This window comes from Ictidomys tridecemlineatus, chromosome 7 (genome assembly GCF_052094955.1).
Source record: "Ictidomys tridecemlineatus isolate mIctTri1 chromosome 7, mIctTri1.hap1, whole genome shotgun sequence".
Lineage (NCBI taxonomy): Eukaryota > Metazoa > Chordata > Mammalia > Rodentia > Sciuridae > Ictidomys > Ictidomys tridecemlineatus.
The window spans coordinates 179,333,518-179,358,511 of NC_135483.1; positions in this window are offsets into that span (position 1 = coordinate 179,333,518).

Consider the following 24,994-nt stretch of genomic DNA (forward strand, 5'->3'; position numbering starts at 1 on the left):
ATTGGAAGCAGGGGTCATGAGAAATCTCTCTAAACATCAGTGCTCCAAACCTCCCCGCCTGACTGACATCACTGCTACAGAGCAAATCAACCATGTGAGAAGGGCTGATGGATTTCTTTCTTTCACTTATGAGCATACTGGGAATCCATAAGGTTTAGAATTAGGAAAAGAAAATTGAGATGACGAATTTTGTTATTAATATTTTTATTTTAAAAAATCTGTGTATTTTGGATACTTAATGTTCCAATGTTTAAGAGTATTTGCTTTATTAGAATTGCAGATCAACCTTATAACTTCACTTTATAGTGAGTAGTCAAGCGATGAGTTCACTTATTAATTTATGTTGAAATCAGCTTATAGTATCTTTAAATAAGTATGGAAACTTGAGTCAGTATTTTTAATTGTTCATTTATTGGATTTATAGGAAGTACTTTAGTACTTGGAGAAAATTTCTCCAAGCAAAGGATTTTTTAGTGAAATCAAATATATTAAATTTATCAAAATTGCCAGTTCCGTATAATTTAATAAGTTTGTAATGGGAATCAAATGTTCATCAAACATCCCTAAAAAGTGATAGCTAAACCTTCTATGTCCATAATCAGAATTTTATGATTTTCAAGATGAAAACAATAGACTAAAGGAGAACTAGATTTTTGCCTGAGGACCCTTTATTCATAAAATATTCATTTAAAATTGATTTTAATGTAACCTCTGATAATGTTTTTTGCTCAAAAAAATTCTCCTGGAAAACACAAGTCACACTGGATTGAAAATTATTTTGATTATAATAATTGTGAATGTATTGTTTTCTATTCCTGTAATAAAATTTATCACAAATTGAGGATCTTAATTTGAATGCCCCCGAATATCCATTATGAATATCCATTGTTTCTTATCTCACAATTTTCACGAGTCAGGAGTCCAGGCAAAGCTTATCTGGGTCCTCAATTGAGGGTGTGTGTGTGTGTGTGTGTGTGTGTGTGTGTGTGTGTGTGTATGTACATGTGTGTGTGTGTATGTGTGTGTGTGTATGTATGTGTGCATATTATGTGTGTGTGTGTTTCTTAACAGGGCTACCAGAACAGTTTGGTCAGATCTGAGATCTCACGTGAGGCTCTTCTTTCAAGTTCAAGTTCACAGGAGTCTTGCTTCTCCCAGGTCAGCAGGAGCCTTCAGACCCTCTTAAAACGTTCACCTGATTAGGTCTGGCTCCTCAAGATAATACCCCTGTGAATTCACTCAGAGGTAGCTACTAAAGGGCCTTAATAACATCTGTGAAAATTCTTTCATCTTTCATACACGCTACCTGACCACAGGTAGGGCAACCCAACATATTTACAGGTTCCACCCACATTCAAAAGAAAGTTCTGTACAAAGTGTGTACAAGGTGGGGTGGGAAGGTCAGGGCAGGCTTGGGATCCTTCCTGACACCTCAAGTAGCAGCGTCTTTGTCTTCTCTTAAAAGTGAGGGACCCCGAGTCCCTCACTTCCGCCACTCTGGTTCCTGTCTCGGCCTCACCACCTCGCCTCCCGCCCCTTCACCCCACGGTGATTACTTGCAGGTTTTTCCCAATCTAGCCCTGCCTCATCTCCAACCACCCACCTCATCAACTTCTCCTGGAGTCCCGATTCCCCATCCATTTGTCACTTGTCATACTCCATTATCCCAAATGTCACAACGCACCAAATGGGCCAGACCACATCCCACTTCAGGACCGTTCCTCATGACTCTCCCTTCTTGGTGTTTCTGTCCCACAATGTCCATCTGGTGGACCATCGAAGACATGGCAAAGCCTTCAGGGTGCTCTTGCTGAGGCCTTACTCTCTTGTGGGTGGACTTGACCGTTCGTGCCAGTCCCCCGCAGCCTGTGTGGCCAGGCGGTCCTCTAGTTCTTCACTGTACAGTCTTTCCGTGTTTTTCATCTTTGTCCTAGACATTGAGGCCCTTGGAGGAAGGAACAATTTTTAATTGTGCTGGTAGCCACAGTGTATGGCAGTGTTGACTTACAATGGACGATTCATGCTTTTTAATAAAGAAAGGGAATATGTGAACGGAAGCTTCAATTCTTAGAACTTCAGTTTTGGTGATGTTATCTACAATCTAGAGCTACCCTAAGGACTGCAGGGGAAATCAGGCTGGTAGGAAGACCGACTTTGGCAGTATACTGACTCTTCTAGAATCAGGTGGCATAGTTTGGCATGACAACATGGCAGCCTTGATGTGTGACAACAGCTTTCTTACATAACAGAATGCAGCTGTGGTGGTCATGAGGATGTGCCTCATGGATCTGTTTTGGGTGGCTCTTATATCTGAGGCCCTGGATGCTGCACTCTAAGGTCCTTCTCTGTTTGCTGCAAGGCCACCCCTCCCATAGCCTGCTCCCCACTAATGACCAAGTGTGTTAGAGAGGTGCAGACAGACTCATGTCTAGGAGTCACGGTCCTACTCCCACAGCTCACGTTGGCTCAAAGCTCCAAGATGGCTTTACGAGGCCCTGCCTGCACTCAGGGTAACATCTGATTTTTGATCTGAAGATTCTCCCAGGATTCTCCAGCTCCCCCTAGTTTACATTCACAGAGGAATTTGATCCTTGGAAGATCCAGAACAAGAAGCAGTATACTGCACGAACATTGTTGTTTGTCCTCAGTGTTTAGCAATGACGGGTTATTTTATTTTGGCTTACCTATGTGGAAGAGAAATAAAGAAAGGGATTTTTGTTATTATTGGAAACAGAACCCTGAAAAGAGGGAGAACTTGAGAATAGCATGAGAGTGACGATGTGAGTCATTGAGGAGGACTTTAGATGGAAGGAACCCAGAGAATAGTGTGGGCACTGGCTGCTTCCTCTTGCCCAGAGCGTTTTCTTAAATGGCTCATTTATTTTTTATTTGTTCTAATTAGTTATACATTATAGTAGAATGCATTTTGACACATCACACATAAAAGGAGTCTAACTTCTCATTCTTCTGGTTGCACATGATGTGGAGTTACACAGATCATGTAATTATATATGCACATAGGATAATAATGTCCAATTCATCCTACTATACTTCCTGCACTTGTACTCCCTCCCCTCCCTTCACTCCCCTTTGTCTAATCCAAAGTACCTCTATTCTTCCCTAGCCCTCCCCCCCCACCATTGTAAATTAGCATTTGCATATCAGAGAAAACATTCAGCCTTTGGTTTTGGGGGATAGGCTTATTTCACTTAGCATGATATTCTCTAGTTCCATCCATTTACCAGAAAATGCCATCATTTCATTCTTCTTTAAGGATGAATAATATTCTATTGTGTATGTGTGTGTGTGTGTGTGTGTGTGTGTGTGTGTGTGTGTGTGTGTATATATATATATATATATATATATATATATATATATATATATCACATTTTCTTTATCCATTCATCTGTTGAAAGGCACCTAGGTTGATTCCATAGTTTAGCATTGTGAATTGAACTGCTACAAACATTGATATGGCTATATCATGGTAGTATGATGACTTTAAATCCTTTAGGTATAAACCTGGGAGTGGAATAGCTGAGTCAAATGGTAGTTCCATTCCAAATTTTCTGAGAAGTCTCCATACTTCTTTCCAGTGTTGTTGCATCAATTTGCAGTCCTGCTGGCAATGTATGAGTGTACCTTCTTCCCCACATCCTTGCCAACATTCATTGTTGTTTGTATTCTTGATAATTGCCATTCTGACTGGAGTGAGATGAAATCTTAGAGTAGTTTTTTGATTTGTATTTCTCTAATTGCTAGGGATGTTGATCACTTTTTTCATATATTTGTTGATTCATTGTATTTCTTCTGTGAAATGCAGGTGGCTCATTTATAATGTGATCTAAGCAACACACACACACACACACACACAGAGATCTCATGGTCCAAGTAGGAGACTATAGTAGATAAGGGCACAATTTAAGAAAAAATAACAAGGATGACACATTATACTCCAGGGTTACCCCCTTGAGTCATGAAGGAGTGAGGAGGGATGTGATCACTGGAAAACAGAGAAAGGCGGCCATTCAGCAGCAGTGATCTTTAATGCAGAAATGCAGCAGCCTACATCATCAAGTACTCCAGTATCACTTTCCTTTCTCCCTCTTATCTGTTGATGCATTGGCTAAGTCCAACAGGGAGTCACTTCCAAACTGAGAGTAGGACAAGCCCTCCTTATCCTCAGAGGAGCAAGGGCACAGCTGGGTGTGTCTGGAGGAGAGGCCTTGATCCATATCTCGGAGGCCAGCCACATGGCCTCTCTACTACTGCTCAATGGTTCACTGAGAGAGAGATCGTTCAAGTAGGGGACAACTGCCCAGCCTGATAGACACCTCCACCTCCTCACCCCCAGGAAGTGCCAGCAAGGCTAAAAATAAACACACGTTCAAGGTGAGCTGGGACACAACTTGCTGAGACTTGAGCCCACATCAGGGTTGATGCTATCAGCTCCACTCAGGCCTGCACAGTGGGCTTGGAGGGACGAGGTTTTCATGAATTAGTACACATGGGAAGCGAGTCCTCTTCTGTGGAGGCTCTCTGAGTAAACCCAGTGGAGTCAGCCCTGGGAGGTAGGTGTCCTAGGAAAATATTCACCACTGGCTGGGAGAGTGGCGGGTCCACGGAGGCCGTCGGCACAGACTGCTCTCCTGGCCAGCCTCCCTGAACTCTGCTGTGGACAACCTTCTTTTTAGAAAACCCGTGTCATTTCCCCTTTTACTCAGGGTGGTGTTCTCAAACTCTGTCAGACATTAGAATCATCCAAGGAGCTATTAAAAATCCCAGTGACTAACTTGTGTTCCAGACTAATTAAATTAGGCTCTCTGGGGGTGGGGCCCAGCCCGTCAGTGTTTTATAACATTCCCCCAGGTGATTCCAATGTGTCCCCAAGGCATGGGACACTGATTCAGGACTTCCAACTCTGAAATTCCCCAAGATATTTTCCTTCTTCCCCAGTTAAATTGAGCCTCGCGGCTAAATCCTCACTCTCTGGGATTCTAAGTCATTTACCCCCTGATCAGTTTTCCAATCCCACTTATATCAGGGTCTCTACTTCTTCCACTCTTTCTGAATTTTAGAACTAAAGGGACATTGGAGTCTAAATGATGCTCCTTTGGGGACTCTCAAAGCGCAGTAGAGAAAGGCCAGGTAAAGAGGTACAGGGTCAGGGTCAATGGTTTCACTCATTTTCCTCTTGGATTGATTTGCAGAGCCTGACCCTCCCACCCACCCCCACCCCCACCCCCACATATCTCCCCCGAGTGTTCCATCCCTCCTGGTGGGAAAAGCGACAATCTGTTCATTCACTCTCTGGAAAGGCAAGTCGTAGCCAGTTTATGAAGAGCTTTGAAATTCACATAAAGGCCTTTTGGAGAGTTGAGATGGTCGGCGATGGTGAGCCACTGAAGATGTCCGAGTAGCAGATTGACTTGCCTAGAACTGAACTTTAAGGTGATTGGTTTGACAGTGGTTGTCAGGACGGAGGCAAGAAGAGAGCGTGCTGGGGGGAGATCGAGTTAAGACAGAAAGTCAAGGAAGGAGCAGAGGAGGCCAAAAGCCAAGGGAAGGACAGAGGCGAGGAAGGCTGGGGAGGGCCTTTGACCTCTGCTCCATCTCATCAGAAGTATGAGGTTTCCAGAGCTTGGCATCAGTTTTAGGGGGGGATGGTACCAGGAATTGAACTCAGGGGCACTCGACCCCTGAGCCACATCCCCAGGCCTATTTTGTGTTTTATTTAGAGACAGAGTCTCACTGAGTTGCTTAGCACCTCGCTTTTGCTAAGCCTGGCTTTGAACTTGTGATCCTCCTGCCTCAGCCTCCAGAGCTGCTGGGATTACAGGTGTGCACCACTGTGCCTGGCCAAGGCTTGGCATCTGAAAAGACAGAATTGGCTCATACACCATAGGCCTTAACAGAAGTGTGGAGCTCAAGATGAAGAAAGGAGAGAAGGTGATGAGCTTGGGCACAAACGTGAGTCACAGACTCTCTTTCTCTTGGGTATTATTGAAGGAAAGGACCTGCTTTGAGTTCCAGTAGAGGGTGGTTTATATGGAGCCATAGGGTGTTGGCCCAGAGAATGACAAATTAAAGCAGGAACCATTGAGTTACCTCATCTCTAGACCTTTCCCGGGACCCCCACTTAACCTTGAAGCCCCAATTATGGATCTGGACAAATGCAGAGGGCCTTGGGTAGAAGATGACCAAACCATTCAGGCTGCTCCCTTCATGGATCGTCCCTCAGTTTGGCTTGGCAGCAGCCTGACACCTTCCATTCTGATGGGAGGGGGGAGGAAATGAAGAAGGGGAAAAACGAGAAAGGAGAGGAAAAAATATTTTTTTAACCTTTCAAATTCATGATTTTTCAGCTGTAGATACAACTGAAACCAAAGTACCTTCTAAACTGGCTCATTGCCATTTTTATCTGTAGCTAGAACTTATTTTATCAGGAGATAAAAACAAAGGCGCATTGTTAGAAGTGATTTCATGGCCCCAATCTGGCCTTAGGCTGTGAGATTTGGGGTATGCGGTCCTTGATACCCATGGATGGTGGTTTGGGCCACCTACAGAGAGGCAGTACATTACCATGCTTCATGCTTCCTGGGTTGAAATCTGACATGATATTTTTTCTATCTGTGCATCTTGAACGTCTCTATATCTAAGTTTCCTTACCTATAAAATGGAAGTAAAAGCGATGACTCTATCTTTCAAAACCTCCATCTCCTGTGTCCATTCAACCTTCTGGTACTCGTTCAGATCTCATATAAAAGCTTTTTGCTCTCTTTTCACAAATATCTCATACTCAACCAGAGAAATAGGAACCAACTTCAAGTTGCATATTCTACACATTGGAACTTTCAGATTTAAAGGACTATAGCTTTTATGGTGGAATTTGGTTCCAGGTTAAAAAGGAAATTCTTTTTTTGGGGGAGCGGATTGAACTCAGGGGCACTCCACTACTGAGCCACATCCCCAGCCCTATTTTGTATTTTATTTAGAGACAGGGTCTCACTGAGTTGCTTAGCTTTTGCTGAGGCTGGCTTTGAACTCCTGATTCTCCTTCCAAGCCTCTGGGATTACAGGTGCCTGGGAAGGAAAGGAAATTCTGATGTAGTGATCTGGTCCCCTAGATCTGGTCAGAAATGTGAATGTGAGTCGTGTCCAGATCACTGATTTCTTGTTATGGTATCATTACCAAGGGCCACCTACAGAGAGGCAGTACATTACCATGCGTCAGGCTTCCTGGGTTGAAATCTAACACGATATTTCTTCTAGCTGTGCATCTAGAAAATAAGAACACTAAATTAGATTCTCTCTAAATTGTATTCCAGGTCTTCGGTGTATGGCATGACCATAAAACTCCAGTCCAATTACTACAAAATACATGCATTTCATCTCCATTAAAAATAAGAGCAATTTAGTAGAGCTGACCAAAGATGGAATGAGAATTTGTGAGTTCCCTCTCTCTGGAATCTTGTATCTAGAATCCTGAAGAAAGAAAAGAAAAATGGTGCTCTATGTTAATGTATCTGCCAACTTGGAGATTAAGCGATTCTGTGATTTCATGAGCTTGAGACCACTCAAAAACCAATGAGGAGGCTGGGGCTGGGGCTCAGTGGCAGAGCACTGGCCTTGCACATGTGAGGCACAGCACCACATAAAAGTAAACAAGTAAAATAAAGACATGCTGTCCATCTACAACTATACACACACACACACACACACACACACACACACACACAAATTTAAAATCCACAATGATAAACTTGAGGAATGGAGCACCTTATCCTTCTTAGCTCTTGATGTAAACGGAGAACGTTTGAAAGGCTGGCTTGGTTAGGAGACCCCTCAGTAGGGAAGCCGCTTTCATTGACACTTGCTGATTTCCCGTGGGCTCAGAGGAGCCGGGGTTTGGCCTGAGTCAGAGCAGAGATCAGAGTGCTGAGAGGAGCCCAGGAGAGGAAGCTGAGGGAAGACATGGGCCCATGGAGCTCTGGGAGGGACACTTTTTACTCATTAGCCTGTCTAGACATAGGAACTCCCCGTCAGGGCTGGTCTCTTCCTCTTCTCATTTTCCTTGACCTGTCACTCTTGCTGAGAAAATGGGAGACAAGACTGATTGCTCACACCAACCAGCACTTCAGGAAGCATGGGGGCGGCTCCAGGAATCCCTTATCCCGGGCTGACATGGATCAACACTGTATTTTTTGAAGATTTCTGATGGAAGAGCAGTCAAGCTGAATGAAAGTGGGAATTTCCAGAAGATGTGTGGTTCTGCTTTGAGGACTCTGACACATGCTCCATGTAACCACTAAAATGAGTAATCTCTCCGTGTCATAATGAGGATGGTTTGAAAGTACCCTGAAGTAGCACTGTGGGTGGCCCAGGGCGGGTATCACCTGCAGAGGGAATTTACTGGTAAAGTGTGCTTGGCCATTAGATTCCCAGAATCCTTCTGTCTGTGGACCCTCACTACATGAAACCATTCATTTCTGCTGCAGAGACCAAGATTCCTCTTGTCCACTTATCTAAGTCCACTGTCCTCTTATCTCATGCAACCCAGAATCCCCATGGCCTTGGAAATGGAGTCAGGGAAAGGGTTAGGAACCAGAAGTCCTGTAACTTTGTGGTTATACTGGTTAGACCATGTCATCATCTCAGAGAGAAGACCTTGAGATGTAGAGGACCCCTGGCTTCCTCATCTTAGCATTAGTGATGGGGGGGGGGGTCCTGTCTTTTTTTTCCTAACAGAGCCACATCTTATGTGAATGGTTCCTGACCCACCTCCATTCTCACTGGTTTCGATCAGGAAAAAGACTCAACTTGGCAAGCAGCAGCAAGGCTGTGAAGCAGGACTCTCTGAATAGGCCTGTTGCCAAGAACTAAACCCGTAGAGTAATAAGTATTCATTCTGCATTCACATATATGGCAGGCACTTTGGGGCTGAGAAACAAGTTCACTGAACCCTTAGCATTAGTTTTGATAATGAAAGAAAGATGGACTCTCCTTGCACTTACTAGGCCATCAATAAGCGTAGTACACAGCAGAGATCCCAATTGGTGATTTAGCCAAGGACAGGTCTGCGTGAATGGAGAAGGACTCTTAAGTCCCTCTTCCTGGATTTGTATGGAAAGTGTCTCAGTCTCTTTTGTGCTTACACAATACTGGGAACCTTATAAAGGACAGAAATTCATTTGACTCATCGTTCTGGGAAGCTGGGAAGTTCAGGATCAAGAGGCAGCATGTGGCGAGGGTCTTCTTGCATCATACACGACAGAAGACATCACAGGGAAAGAGAGAGAAGGCAAAACCTGGTTTCAAAACGAACCTACTCTAGTGATAATGAAGCTGCTTCTCAATAACAGCATCAGGCTATCCATGACAGCTGAACGTTCATCATCCAATCCCCTCTAGAGGATCCCACCTCTCACCACTGTTTTATTGGGGATCAACTTTCCAGAACATGAACTTTGGTGGACATATTCAAAACATAGTACAGGTCAAAATACTGTGAGCGAGTCTGGATTCACAGCTTTCGAAGAGAATTCAAATACTGAATGGTTGAGGCTCGTGGGAGAAATAGCCTCTTTCAATCCCAAGGAATCTACCTTCCTAGGAGAGTAAGTTTAGCTAGCAGTGGAGCTCTGGGGGAGAGGGGGAGGAGTGAGGAGAACTTCTCATTTATTCACTCATTACATGCTTATAACGCATGATTCATATACTAGATGCTGGGCTGAAGGCTGAGGATAAATCATCAAACAAACAGAGTTTCTTGCCCTCAATGATGTTGAAAATAGATGTTTTGAGTTGGTTGAATGCAGTGATAGGGAAACTGCAAGGTTCAATGACTTAAATTTTCAATGTAATGCATTTTTACTAACCAGAAATAGATTTGAACAGAGATTAAATATTGTCACGAACATATTGTGATTATAACTTTGCAAACTAACCTTTAATAACATATATGAATTGTACATATTGGTGAGTATTTTTTCCAAAAAAAGACTTAACCTGGAAGCCCATTTTCATATTTCAATAACACCTTCTAGTTACGAGTTTAACGTTTCACATCTACATTAGAAACTGAAAATATTCCTCCCAACTATTATTTTCCTCTTACTCCTTTGATCACAAGTCTGGTTTCTTGAGTTGCTACAAGTTCAGCATGATTTGGCATTTATGTGACCTCTCCAGGAATAAGTTTTACAAATAGCAGAATGTTCTCTGTGATTTGGTCCTGCTCAGAATATTGTCAATCTGGTACCTTATTTTGGGGTTCCAAGCAGAGTGAAACTGACAGCTGTTGTCTGGTAGGGCACATCTCAGTGGAGAATAGATGACATCAGTCTCTTGTCTCTGAGAGATCATGCCAACCTGCTGGGCACCAGCACCTGCATTAGCTACTAGAGGGAGTGGCTCTTTTCCACATTAGTTTTGCAGATAATTACAGGTGCAGACTTTAACATGTTTGGGGTTTGGCCAGTATTCTATATGAGATGCTCAGAGTGATTTCTCCCTGTCAGTACTGGGATACTCCCAAGACACACAAAACAAACAAAGCAGCTATTAAGTGCCTATGGATTTTTAGTATATCCATGGCTTTTTTTTTTTTTCTGTTCACTGACTGCCCTTATAAGCCTATCTTCTTGCAGGTTTCTCCCCGGGTACCTTAAAGTCTCCAGTCACAAGTGTTGCCGATGGACTGTAAAATATGGAGGAATGTGGTTCTTGCTTAATTCCCTAAGAAGTTTCCTTATAGTTGCCTACAATCTTGAATATGGACCCCCCTCCCCAATTTAAAGCATCATACTCTTTGAACTAGGGTAAATACTTTCAGTAGGATTTTCAGTGTTTTTCAAACCCAACCTATATGGCTAACTTGGGACACTTTCTAAATAGTCTATTATGAACCCAACAAATAAGAGGAAGAAATGAGTTTCAGAACTGTGTCCCCTGCTGCAGAGTATCAGGGAGGAAAAAAAAAATCAATATTTGTTTCAACATACTATTGACTGAATTTGGAGAAGTAGTGAACAAAAACAAACAAATAAACAGACAAAAACTACTGTCCCTTCCAGTTCTTGTTCACCTTTGAGATAGATGGTCTTCTGCTTAACTTGTTGGTTTAATTATGTCTTTTGGTTTAAGTTCTCCAACTTGCCATTTTATATTTGCAATATATATGTGGAATAATTGAACATCATATTCTCAAAGGTCAGAAATAAAAGAAAGAGATACAAAGCAGGAAATTCTCCTTCTCCTGTTTCCTTTTATCCGAAAAGAAAAAAAATCTCAGTGCTCCTCACCTGAGCCTCCCTGACTGACGAGAATGGGTTCCGTGGATGCCTCAGTTGCCGGGGAAGTGAGAACAGTGGGACCTGTGGGTTTCAGCCTCACCTGTTGGCAAGGCAGGGTGAGATGCAAATGGCTAAGGACAAACAGCCCTGTCTGCCACAGCTGCTGGGCTCTGTTGGGTTAGCCCACAGAATCAGGGTAAGCAGCTGGTTCTGAAGTGGTCTGGACTCTTAATTTCTATCCTTGTTGGACTTTGTTCCATCAGGGATAAGTGACTTAAAATATCTGCTATGTTCTTGCTTTACCCGGTAGGTTGTGAGTTTCTTGAGAAAAGGGTAATGCTTTATACAAACTCTGAGATGCTGATTCATGGGAGATTGCCAAGGCCAATGTCTCGGCTTGGCACCAGAATCACGAGGCACTCACAGCTTTGTAGGTTCAAACAGCAATTCTTTATTCCCGCTCTCACACCGCCTCCACACAGGTCCAGGGGCAAAACGCGTTCTCCTGCCGTCTCCCGCACAATTCACCTACTCCACGAGGCTCTCTCCAAATCCCATTTTAATCTCACGAGAACTCAACGGAACAAGCAGCAGGAACACCCTAATCCCAGCAATAATCTTCAACTGCCAACTTCCCTAAAACCCATTATCTTAAACTGGCAACGCCTTAAACTCAAGGAGCCGGTTACTTCCTCAAACCTGATCAGCTCTAAACCCGGATCCGCCTTGGTCCTTGAGCAAGGTCACCTTATTAAAGCATGCATGCAATGTCCCATCGAATATCCTCTAAGCAGCATGGGGTATGCTTGGCAAGGAAATTTCGATGCGTCATTCCTACTTGGTAATGGCCCTCAGCAGGAGATATTTTAAAAAGGTGGGAGGAAATTTGATAATTTATTGATAAATATTTATTAGTTGAATAAATTGAAAAATTAATTAATGGAGGGCTCCATTTGCAGAGACACAATATTACAAATAATAAGACCTGGGTCTTAGAAGAACTAAAGATGGAAAAAATAAACACATGTCAAAAAACTGGGGGATCCATTTAGATTCAGAGGTATAATTATTTATTCATGATTATTTTAAGGAAGAATTATTCCCTTTCTCTCCCTATATGTTTATCTTGGCACCAAGGAAAAGAAATCATTCTGTTATAGATTCATATAAAAGTATCGTACGCAATTGTAGTGATTTATGGTTTTCCAAAGGAATGTACAATATTTTATTTGATCTACCCAACAAGCTGGTGAGAAACAAGGAGAAATTATAAGTCTCCTATAAGCATTATGGAATAAAAGTCAATAATTTAGGATTGTTTACTGATTCATTCCTTCTCCTATCTTCTCTAACAAGGAGTCTGTGAATGCTAGTTCAATTTCCACCTCCTGGGCTCCTACAAGAGGGAAGGGGCTTCTTGCTGGATGAAGAGATAAGTTCATTTATATCTTATAGTATTGGAGGGGAGGAAGGAGGATGGAAATGACAGACAGCTGTGTGAGTGGGAAAGAAAGAGGAAGCCTTTATTTTCCCTCTTGGAGCCAGAGTAGCTAGGATAAGAAAGCAGATTGGAAATGACAGAGGATTTGAATCAGCATTTCTGAGAAACCACGTCTTTCTATCCCTGTTAGTGTCTTCAGAGAGACATGGATAATAAATGGAATTTCACCCTTATTACTTTTAGTTTGGGAACATTGCTTCTTAAATCTGAAATTGCTTTCAGATTGAATAACTATGGTCTCTGAGTTTATTAGGGTTACACATAGATGCTGAAACAAAGTCTCAGAGAGGCTGAGATGTAGCTTATCAGTTATCTACTTGGTAGATCCTAACCACCACCTAAATCCAGATTCCAAGCTTTGTTCTTGCACTTTACCCTATGAAATGAAAGCATGTACTTTTTGACCCAGTGATCCCACTCCTCGGCATATACCCAAAGGTTTTTAAAATCAGCTTTCTACAGTGATGCAGCCATATCAATGCTTATAGCGGCATAATTCACAATAGCTAAACTATGGAGCCAACCTAGGTACTCTTCAACAAATAAATGGATAAAGAAATTGTGTTATGTATACACAACAGAGTATTACTTAGCCATAAAGGAGAATGACTTTATGACCTTTACCAGTAAATGGATGGATCTGGAGACTATCATGCTAAATGAAATAAGTCAATCCTCAAAATCCAAAGGTCAAATGTTTTCTCTGATATATGGAAGCTAAGCCACAATAAGGCAGGGGGTGAAGAATAGAAGTTCAGTAGATTAGACAAAGGGGAATGAAGGGAAGGGATAGGAATAGGAAAAAACATGGAATTAATCCGACATAATTTTTCCTATGTATATATGAAAATACCTAATGAATCCTACCATTGTTCATCCACAATAATGGGGTCCTAATTCAAATAAGATCTAATCTATGCTAGTATAATTTTATCAAAATGGATCCTACTATCACATATAACCTAAAAGAACCAAAAAACAAGTATATTACTTTTTTGTGTTCTTACTTGTTTTCTGTGTTTTTGTGTCAATTGTGTGTGGGGGCAGGCAGGGAGTATACTTTTGTGCTCTGCTTAATTCATGAAAAATTGTCAAGTTTTCATTTTGCATTTATCAAGCAAGTACTTTGCAGGATCAGGACTTTTTCTTTACTTTAAATCTCTTTATTTCCTTTTCCTTTTCCTTATTTCTGGCACCTGTGAGTCCCTCTGGGCTGTGTGTCTCAGAAGTGATAATTGAATTTCTCAAGGTGCAAATCACTGGGAAGCTAAGTTTGTGCCGCTTGGTGGCATCAAGAGAGTGGCACCCTAGCTTGGTGTCCCTCTCTTTCTAGGCACCCCCACCCCTTCCCAGGCCCAGTCACAGCTTTAGGCTGCACATCAAAGTGCAAGAAAATGAGGATCCAGAAGGCAATTCACTAGTCAAAGCTCTGGGATAAAGCTGGTCCTTCCCTGCCTGGTCCCCCCTGAGGTCCTGGGGAGGTTCGCCTGTTTGCTCTCACTGTATTACTTCAGACAGACTGGGGACAGTTTTAGAAATGTCCCTACCTGTGTTTGTGCTTCAGGCAAGTCACAGCTATCCCTGTTTCTAAGGCTATAGAACTGGGACTCAGGCCCTGACCATCGTGGAACAGTTTGTTTGCTTTTGTTTGTGTTTGAGAAAAAGCAAAGGCTTAGAGTTGTAGCCAGAAAATAGGTAATTCCTGGGGCCCGGGGCCTGGGTGTGTGGGTGTCCAGGAACTAGTCGGGATCTGGGGCTACTGACTACGGTCAGGGTAGCTAGTGTTTTTGCCTCCTTTCCCTCTCTGCAGTGTTCACGGTGATTTTTATTTGTTTTCTAATTTGCATGTAGAAGGTGGGAAGGTTACAAAAGAAATAAAAAGTTTCCAAAGAATCGGAGAACTTAGAGATGGGGAAAATAGAGAAAGGAGAAGAGCACTGCCCTGGGAGAAGAGGCCAGCAGGAGCAGCTAGGAGGACCTGCCGAAGCTCTGTCCATGTTCCAGCTGAGATGGGGCGAGGGGCTTCAGGGAGGCAAGGGTGGGGAGGGAGTGGGGGAGATTCGAAGGAGGGCGAGTGGAAGGAAGGAAGTACAGGGTTTCAGCCTCCTCCAGAGAATGGAAAATTTAGACCGGGCTGTGGCTGTGATTTATTGTCCTAGTGTGGGTATTCGCATAGGGGCGCACATGCCCTGCATTCTCCCAGCCCATGTCATCTGGGCTGTAATCTGCTTGATGATCTGACAACAAGAGCAGCCACCCCAACAGCTACACAGAGGCAGAAGGACCCCGGAGCTCCCAGGGTCTAACATCTCCTCTGTGTGCAGGCAGAAAGTGGGAGGGGGTGAGAAATGACCCCCTCCCCCCCCCAAAAATAGCCTTTAGATCCATAAACTCTTCAGCCTCACTGAGACCATGGTCCATTCCTGGGGGTAAAATATGTTACAGGTACATAACAGAAAGATGTTATAGGGACTCACTGGTGATTTTTGAGCAGGAGAGACACATGAGCACCTTATTTTAGAAAACTCCCTCTGGTTACAGTGGACCAAGTACCAGAGAGAATGGTAGGGAAGATAAATAGGGATATCTACAATCCGTAGCACGGGAACACTGGACGGTCCTAGACTTCGAGGGTTGGGGCTTGGATTTTTGAGATCTAACCTCATTCTAACTTGGATCACGCAGACTTGGGACCATGAGGAATGAAGTTGGGGTCTTCTCAGAAATCCAGTGAGAAGTGATGATTAAGGAAATAAGGGTTTCAGGAAAAGTGTCTCTGGGGTTCTGTGGAAGAGCTCTAGATTCTGGAGGAAACTGGAAAGGGAAGAAATGGTCTTTCAGCATCGCTGGCTCCACCTTCCTGGAGACCAAAGCAGCCTGGGGCACGAGGACCTCCTCCCATCTGCACCTGCTCTCAGGTTCTACAGTTTGTTTTCGCAAGTGCACTTCATGCCATCCCTGCAGCTTCTTGTGAGTTTGGTCAGCTAGAAAAACTCTCAAAGCCCCAATGACCTTGTTTATTTGGGAGCAGGAATAACATGGGACCTGCTCATGGCCAGACGGCTAATGGACCCAGAGTTAGAAGGCACTCTAGGGCCTCCAGGTGAAGCCCACCCTCTGAGTATTGCTTACTGTGATGGGTTGAATTGGGTCCTTCCCATGTACTATATCCAAGCCCTAATCCCCCGTCCCTGTGAGTGTGACACTATCTGGAAACAGGGTCCTTGCAAATAAAATCAAGGCAAGATGAAGTTATTAGGGTGGGCCCTAATTCAATACGACTGGTGTCCTTTTAAAAAGACAGAACCCCCCTTTAAGGGATTAATAACTAAACTATATTAGAAACTCACACAATTCAATGGCAAAACCAACCGACAAAAAAATTACCCTACTAAAAACAGACAAAGGTCTTGAATCAATGTTCTCCCAAAGACAATATACAGTTAGTCAATAGGTCTATGAATAGGTGCTCCGTATCACTAACGATGAGGGAAATGCAAATTAAAACCACCACGAGAGATCACTTCACACCTGTTAGGATGTCTGTTGTCAAAAAGGCAAAGGATAACAAGTGTTGGTGAGAATGTGCAGAAAGGAAACCCTGTACAAGACGGTGGGAATGTCCATTGGCACAGCCACTGTGGGAGGCAGCATGGAGGTTCCTCAAAAAATCAAAAACAGAACTGTTCTATGGTCCAGCAATTTCTCTCCTTGATATAGATCCAAAGGAAATGAAGTCAGTATCTTGAAGAGACATCTGCACTCCCATGTTTATTGCAGCTCTGTGCACAATAGTCAAGGTCTAGATTCAGCTTTTAAAAAGAAGGAAATCCTGCCACGGGTGACAATGTGGACAAACTGGAGGACATCATGGCAAGTCAAACAAGCCAGACCCAGGAAAGAAACTGCAGCATGATCTGTCTCATAGGTGGAATCTGAAAAAGTCAGACGCGTATGTAGAAGCAGAGAGTGGATAAAAGGGTACCCAGCCTCAGTTATGCAGGATGAATAAATTCTAGAGAGTTAATGTACAGTGTGGGGACTGCAGTTAATCAACAATGTCACATACTTGAAATCTGCTAAGTGAGTAGACCTTATGTGTTCCCACCACCAGCAATAAAAAAGTAACCATGTGAAGAGATGTGTTAATTAGTTTGACTGTCGTAATTCAGTTCACCATGTATATTTAAAATATCATGGCATACCCCAAATGCATACAATTTGATTTTAAAAAGGAAAGGAAAAGTCAAAGACACCCCGGGGAGAAGGCCATGACAGGCAGAGACTGTGGTGACACGGTGCATGCCAGAGAGACACGAGGATTGACAGCCTCCACCAGATGCTGGGAAGGAAGCAATGCCTCCCAGAGGGAACTTGGCTCTGCTGGCACCTGGATTTCAACTCTTCAAAGGTGTGAGACAATACAGTTCTGTTGTCTTAAGCCACCCAGTCTGTGGTAGTTTGTTATAGCAGCCACAGGACCCTGAACATTATTGTTGGGCCCTTCAGCCACCAGATCCTCATGGTGGCAGGACTTACGAAGAAAGGACTATAAATCGGGGAAAAAGGGTTAGCACCACAAAGCTGTCTGCTTAGCCAGGCAAAATAAGGGGGAGAAAAATTGACTTCATTCCACATATCACCTTCCAGTTTGGGTGTCAAGTCTTTCAACACTGACATGCCAAGAGGTCCTGGTGACGAGAGAGACTAGGTCCCTGTAAACATTACGAATATGTCCATGCACTTCTGCATTCAAGGGATGGGGCAAAAACATAGCGTATGCAATCCCTGATTTCTGGAGACTTTATCTAGTCAGGGAGGATACTAGTTTGTTGATTGATTGACTGGTTTCTTGACATATACTATACAAAAATTTTAGGCTGAAGTCAAAACTGTCAGTCGTGAGATGCTTTGCTCATAGGCAAATGAAAGGGCCTTGTTTTGCAAGGAGACATTGTGAGCAAAGTGAGATTACAAATTAAGGCAATCTTGACGTTCTGCCCTCTGATATTAAAAAAGAGAGCTTGGGCTGCTCTGAAAACATTCAGTCTAGAAAAATCTAGATTTGATTCTTTCCTTCAAGATCCATCAAGAGAAGAGAGATTTTTGGAGATCTCACTGGAGACCCAGAGATGATGGGTGGGTGAGGGGGTCTTACTGAGCAGGTATTAGGTCTGGTAAGGACGCCATAATTCAGCATTGGGCTGTTTAACCACTGAGGCATCTCCCCAGCCCTTTTTATTTTTTATTTTTACAGTTGCTGAGGCTGGTCTCCAACTTTCAATTATCCTGCCTCAGCATCCCAAGACACTGGGATTATAAGTATGCACCACCACACCTGGCAGCATCTGATTAATCTTGAATTTCATCCAATAAACCGTTAGACAGAGTCCTGCATCTTCCCAGATAGCTTTTCCACTTGATTATGCGGTGGTTTAATTGGTTGGGTTTAGTGGAGAACAGATATGTGCTCATTCCGCTAGTAGAAGTCCTTAAAATCTAAGGTTTCTCTAACTTGCAGGGAGGAAGAGAAGACAGGGAAGGAGTACAGAAAAGACGAGAAGACAGCTGTTGAAGAGAAGAGCAGAAGGGGAGAAGGGAATAAAGGCTGGTCACGTCTGAGTCCTGTCCAAAGAGTACATCCATTTAGGAACCCCTGTGTGTGACCTCTCAGGGTGAAGATCCTCAGTGTTAGCACAGAACTTTCATCTACAATTGACCTCCCGGTGGGTGCTCCACGTTACACAAGACCCTGGGGAGAAAGGAGGCTTTGCTCCCTCAGGAAGAAAGACATTATCTCATTCTGTGTCAAGACCCCGAGGCCCTTTGACGTCAGAGGTGCTTGCTCCACCTTCTACTGGCCTCTCGCAGATTCCTGCTCCCAGACCCACCCCGTTGGAGTCCCATCCTTCACAGGGACATTTTTACTGCTCTTCTCCTCCCACAACGCACCCCTCTCCCAGGCTCTAGGAAACCAACGTTCTAGGAATGTAAGGAGAAATGAAGGCAGTTTTGCACGGTAACTCATGTTGGTTAAAAGAGTAGATATGGCAAAGAAGTGGAGGCAGAGCAGGGCCTTTAGCCAGCCGAGGCCAACCAGCAGGGCCCAGGGAACCCCATGCGACGGGGAAGGTCAAAAGCCCTCATCTTGGAATTGTCATTTATTGCCAGATCCATTGTAGATTCATTGTTACTGGACCTGTTTCCTATACGAGGTAGGTCTATTTACCACCCTGTAGGAAGGTTGGGAGAAACAAGATCCTATTGGAAACTCAGAATAAAATTATTTGAAAATTTAGAGAAAAGGGTAGTTTATATGGGACAAAAGTAGACTCATTACTTCCCGGTTAACAAAACTTGAGTCCTGCAAGACTTTTTTTTTCTGTCACTGACACCAACATCCCTCCACTTATCCAGCCTCAAAACATTTTCTGTTTTCTCCCTAAACCCTGCTTTGCTCACTTGGATTCACCTCTGAAATGCATCTCCTACTCGTGCTCTTACTTAGCAGTAATAAGCCTCAGTTTCTCCACTTGAAAATAAGAATAGGAGACCTATTTCATAGAGTTGTGATGATGAAATGTGAAAAAGTGAATAAAACCCCTAGCACGTGGTTAGCATGCAGTAAGTACTCAGTCAAATGTGCACTCTATTTTCACCCCCATTGCCAGCCCCCTCTCCAAGCTGTCACCACCTCAGTGGGGGATTTCTGCAATAGTCTCTACTGATTTCTGGCTGCAGTCACTCCTTTCCCCGGCAAAGTAAGCCTGTGATCCCCTGACATATTAAATTTCCTCAAATACAATTTTTGCCATATTAGCTTTTTGATTGACAGTTTCTGATGAACCCAAAATGCCCTTGTACTGAGTTGAGATTCTGCAGACATGCAGCCCAAGTTCTCCTTTTCTGATTCTCTAAACCAGCATGGAACTTCAACTTCAGCAACTTTGATGTAGCTAAGGCAGCTTACATGCCCCTCTTCTCCCAGTCTTTGTTACTACTGCTATATGCACCACCTCCTCCTTGCTTCCAGGTAAAATCCATTTTACCCTTCCCTACTGCAGCCCCAGAACCTCAACTCTTTTTGCCATCCCAGGACAAACAATGGAGGTGCTACAGTACAGACGGACCAGGGCACTGCCCTGACCAGGACAATGAGATACTATCAATGTAGTAGGTGGGATGGAAAGGGACGGAGTGTGCTCCATATTTTGTTAGTGGAGACCAATTAGTTCACCCTGATTCAACTTCATCTTTGCCTCTACTCTGATATCTGCATTAGTGAAATTCCAGACCTCTCGTTTTGGTCCATTTAGTACAGGAAAAATCCACCAGATTTCAAAAGAGAAATGTGCAGTGGAAAATTTTGTGTCTTTTTCTTCCTATGAAGATTTCTTGGTTTGATCATGAGGAAAAACAAACATAGGAGAGACCTATAAACCCATGAGAAATTTCCTCCACTCTTAGTGAGGGAACATCTCATAGGTTCCACAACTCAGAGTCAACTACCTGTGTGGGAAGGAAATGTTGAAGCCTAGGAAGATACACCCCAATCTTCCTTCTTTGTCATATATGATTTGGGTTATAGATTTGTAAATAATTTAGTAATAAGGAAGCTGGATTCTATTATTAACCTCATTAACAAGACATACTTGTTAAATGGCCACCTACAATATAATGTACACAACTGATAGCTTGAATTTCTCTCTTCCTTCCTCATCTTGGTTTATCCACCTGAAAAACAATGGAAGAAATAATTGCTAGGAAGGTATCTTCATGGTACATACATAAAGCGAGTAGGGATTCACTGTCCATGGGGCTAAGTGAGATTGGACATGGACAGATACGGCTTGATGGGTTTCTAGCAAAACAATAGGCGGGTACCATACACTCTCCCGGAGGACACTTGACTAAACACAGAAATCATTTCCTGTCCCCATCACTCCCGCTGTAGCATTGACACAGATAATAGCTTGGCAACTACTAGAGATAACACGGATTGTGGCAGCAGACAGGAGAATGGATGCAATGAGCCCTCTAGGTCCCTTTCAGCGTTAGTATTCAGTAACTGTAATGAACCCTGCTGACTGATGTGGCTGCAAGCAGATCATGTTTACAGGCGGCTTCCTTTCTCCTCCCCCTCCCCATCCACACCCAATTTTTATTCCCAAGGGATAGAGGCTTTGATAGAAGATAATAGCCCGAGATGATGCAATGCATTTGTTTTGGCCTCTACTTGGGTCTGTGTCTGTCATTAGAGAGTGGGCTGTCTGTCGTCCCCACTGGCTGCCTCCCAGCATCAGGACCTACTGCACCAAGACCATGACTCATTTCTGAGTTGGAGGTCGACTTGCAGTCGTGGGCTGTGGTTGAATACCCAGGCCCGTAGGGCCCCCATGCTTCTCCAGGGTGCCCCTACAGCCTGCATGGGTGTGGACTCTGCCTCCACCCTTCTCCATGTCAGCTTGTGTCATATCCAGATCACTTTGTGTCTCTCTGTCTTCCTATTTCTGTGCAATTATGTGTATATTTTTAGCCATGAGAAAAATAACTCAATCACATGGTTGTGTTTCAATTAAATGCAAAATGTATTCTTTTTTTTTTTTTTTGCAAATACTGTGCTTGGGGGTAAATGGTGCAATTTGTGGTCAAATAAAGAAATGATCGCTTTAAAACTTTTATGGGAAACTGTCTATTTTACAGAAAGTAGAAAATACAGAAAAGCAAATTAAAAACAAAACAAACTACAATTCTCTTCCAGAAATACATAGCATTAATATTTTGAGTAGATGCTTTCAAATGTATCCTGCCCATACACACATTATAAAATAATATAAGAAAGGGCCAGGGGAAAGTGCTGGGGAGTGATGTTGGCCAAATTAAATTGTTATATTGTGAGCAGGTACAAATATGTAACAACAGATCCCATCAGAATGTACAACTATACTGCCCCAATAAAGAATGTGGGAAAAAATGAGAACAAACACTTTTTGTTAACCTGATTCTCTTCCTCCTCCTCCTCTTTTTTTATTTTTTATTTTTTTTTTTGTAGGTGATGATACTGGGGATTGATCCCAGGGCCTTGTGCATACAAGGCAAGGAAAGCATTCTACCTACTGAGCTATATTCCCAGCTCCCTTCTGCTTTCCTTCTTTTTAAAAAAAAAATTTTTTTTAAACAGAGAGAGAGAGAGAGAGAGAGAGAGAGAGAGAGAGAGAGAGAGAGAGAGATTTTTAATATTTATTTTTCAGTTTTCAGTGGACACAACATCTTTGTATGTGGTGCTGAGGATTGAACCTGGGCCTCACGCATGCCAGGCGAGCGCCTACCGCTTGAGCCACATCCCCAGCCCCTGCTTTCCTTCTTAACAATATGAAATGAGTAAAGACTAAACTTCTACAGTTCTAACTTAGATATACTTGACCCTTATCCCAGAACTTCACTATGTGACATAGTATCCAATAGCCAGGTATAAAGTGGCTATCTAAATTTCAATTAATTGAAAATCAATTAAAATTAAAAATTAGAATGCATCTGTGGTTTGTGGGCCTTGGCCAAGATTTGGTTTCCCCTGATATAGCAGGTGTGGAAGGACAGACACCTGAACCACTGTTACCGAACCTGTAGCATCTTTTTCCTACTCACTATTGTTTGCAAATAACCAAAGAGTTCGGGAACAGGCAGAAATTTGATCCAGTGGTCGATGAATGGAGAAGGGGAGCTTACACTCTAAAGGGACCATGTTCCCAAGCAGGTCTAGGGTCTGGATTTTTGATAGGCCAGGAACATGAAGACCTGTAACATACATGCTGTGACTGGAGCTTTTCTTGGAAAGGGGAAGAGGTTTCCAGGGGACCATTTCTTTCCTAGTTTGGGCATGGCACCTGTGGGTGTGTGTTCTCATTATAGTGAGATTATAATAACTTTAAGCTCACCTGGAGTGTCTACATGGCATTCAAACCAGATAGAGCTGGTCTGTGAGGTTGGGAGTATGTGATGATCAGTGGTCAGCAGTTAGAAGCATTGGCTATGGGCATCTAGTTGTAACTGTTGTAAGCAAGTGACATCTGGAAGCACACAGGGCTGACAGGACTCCAGGCTATCAGTCATTTCAAGGTTCAGTCTGGAAACACCAGGAATCAGGATGCCAGGATTTAATTGTTGCCTCTGCCCTGACCTGATCTTCCTCATTCTGTTACCATAGTTTTCCTTCTGAACAATACAGAATCTATGGAGTTATATGCCGTCCTACGCCCAGACTTTCATAACAGCCCTGAACCAAGTTCGTTTGCTACCTCTGGCAGCCTCAAGAAGTTTGTGAATGGATCTCACATTGCAGAGACGCAATCATCCAGGTGATGGATCTGTTTTGCCTACCTAATGCCAACAAACCTGGGGCTTGAAAGACTTCTTACCTCTCTCCCTCGCATTCCTTTACTGAATCAACCAGTGGTTTGGTGGAGTAAATTGAACCAACTTTCCTGTCTTCAACAGGCTGAGGCCACCTGTGCCTAGTTCACACAGGACTTGGTTGTGAGCTGGAGGTGGCATGGTCACAGTGGCCATATGGATGGGGAACAAGCTAGCGACCAGAACCAGGATGCTCTCCCTGTGTGCCTTGGGGACGTGCCCCCTCCAGCCCTTCATCCTCATCTTCACACAGAATGGGGTGGCCAGGATCTACTGCTTTGGGATCTTGTTCCTTCCATCTTTCCCAATAGGCTTCTGGAGGAGTGAGGTGCTAAGACCACACGTCCTTCTCTATCACAGCAGCTTTGTTTTTACTTACTCTTTGCTGGGGTTTCCACAGATTTTCATTAAAGACGAGTTTCATCTTTAAGGGGAAAAAATACTTGAAAACAACTAGTTCAGATCATCTTTGATACTTCTTCCAGCCCTTGTAATTGTTGACCTGATATTTTTAAAGTGCTATAATTATTATCGCAAGGGAGAATTTTTCAGATAGCATCTGTATTGAGATCTTTTACAATGAGCTTATATGGTAGAGTCAGGTCTTACTTGGGGCTAGGTTTTAAAGGCAATTTATAAATATAAATTGAATATAATCAGAAGTCAGCCTTGAAATTCTCTTTAGCTGCCCTTTCTTCAGTTATACTAGTATCAAGATGTAATTCACACATTACACTACTTAACCATTTTATATGCAAAATTCAGTGTCTTTTGGTATATCCCCAGAGTGGTGGAATAATCATTAAAATTGATTTCACAATGTTTTCATCTCCCCTAATGAAACCCTGTACCCATTATCAGGCTGTTCCCAATTTCACTCACCTGTAGCCCTGCTCTGGGCCACCACTAACCTGCTTCCTTCTCTTTAGATTAACCTACTCTGATCATTTCCTAGAGATGCACTTATACAATGTGTGGTCCTTTGTGTATGGCTTCTTTTTCTTAGCATAACACTTTGAGGTTCATTCATGTTGCAAAATGAACCAAAAGTTCAGAACTGGTTCATATTATGTTGATGGATATACCACATTTTGAACATGCATTCATTTGTTAATGGATTCCCCGAATCACTCTTAAATCACCCAAACCTGGCCTCCCAGATGCTTAAGAGCCCCAAATTAAGTTCTTTCATTTTTCGTTGCCTTTTGTAGAGCCATTCTGTCACCCCTTTCTTCAAGGAAATTAAGGCTGGAGTCGAGTTTGAAGACAGAAGAGGAAATTATAATTTGTTCTAATTTTTGTTGTCTAGCACTTAGAGTCACAAGTACATACGCTCAAAGAGGAAACAGGGTAAGTGTGTGTGTGTGTGTGTGTGTGTGTTCATGAGATTGGACTCTGCTCTTAGCAGTGCTTTTCAAATCCTAATGTGCATGAGATTTACCTGGAGACCTCATTAAAGCATTCCTGGAGATTCTTTAGGGACTTTGATTGTGTGGTCAGGGTAGGGCCTGAGGCTTTGCATTTCTGTTGAGGGATGCCGATTCTGCCGGGCTGTGGCCCATACCTTGTATACACGGCTCTGTATTACTTTCATAATCTGGAAAATAATCCAGTTTGGTGTTTCCATTGTACTGAACACCTCTTGTACCTAATAACAAATACACAGGAGGGCTGGGGATGTGGCTCAAGCGGTAGTGTGCTCGCCTGGCATGCGTGCGGCCTGGGTTCGATCCTCAGCACCACATACAAACAAAGATGTTGTGTCCGCTGAGAACTAAAAAATAAATAT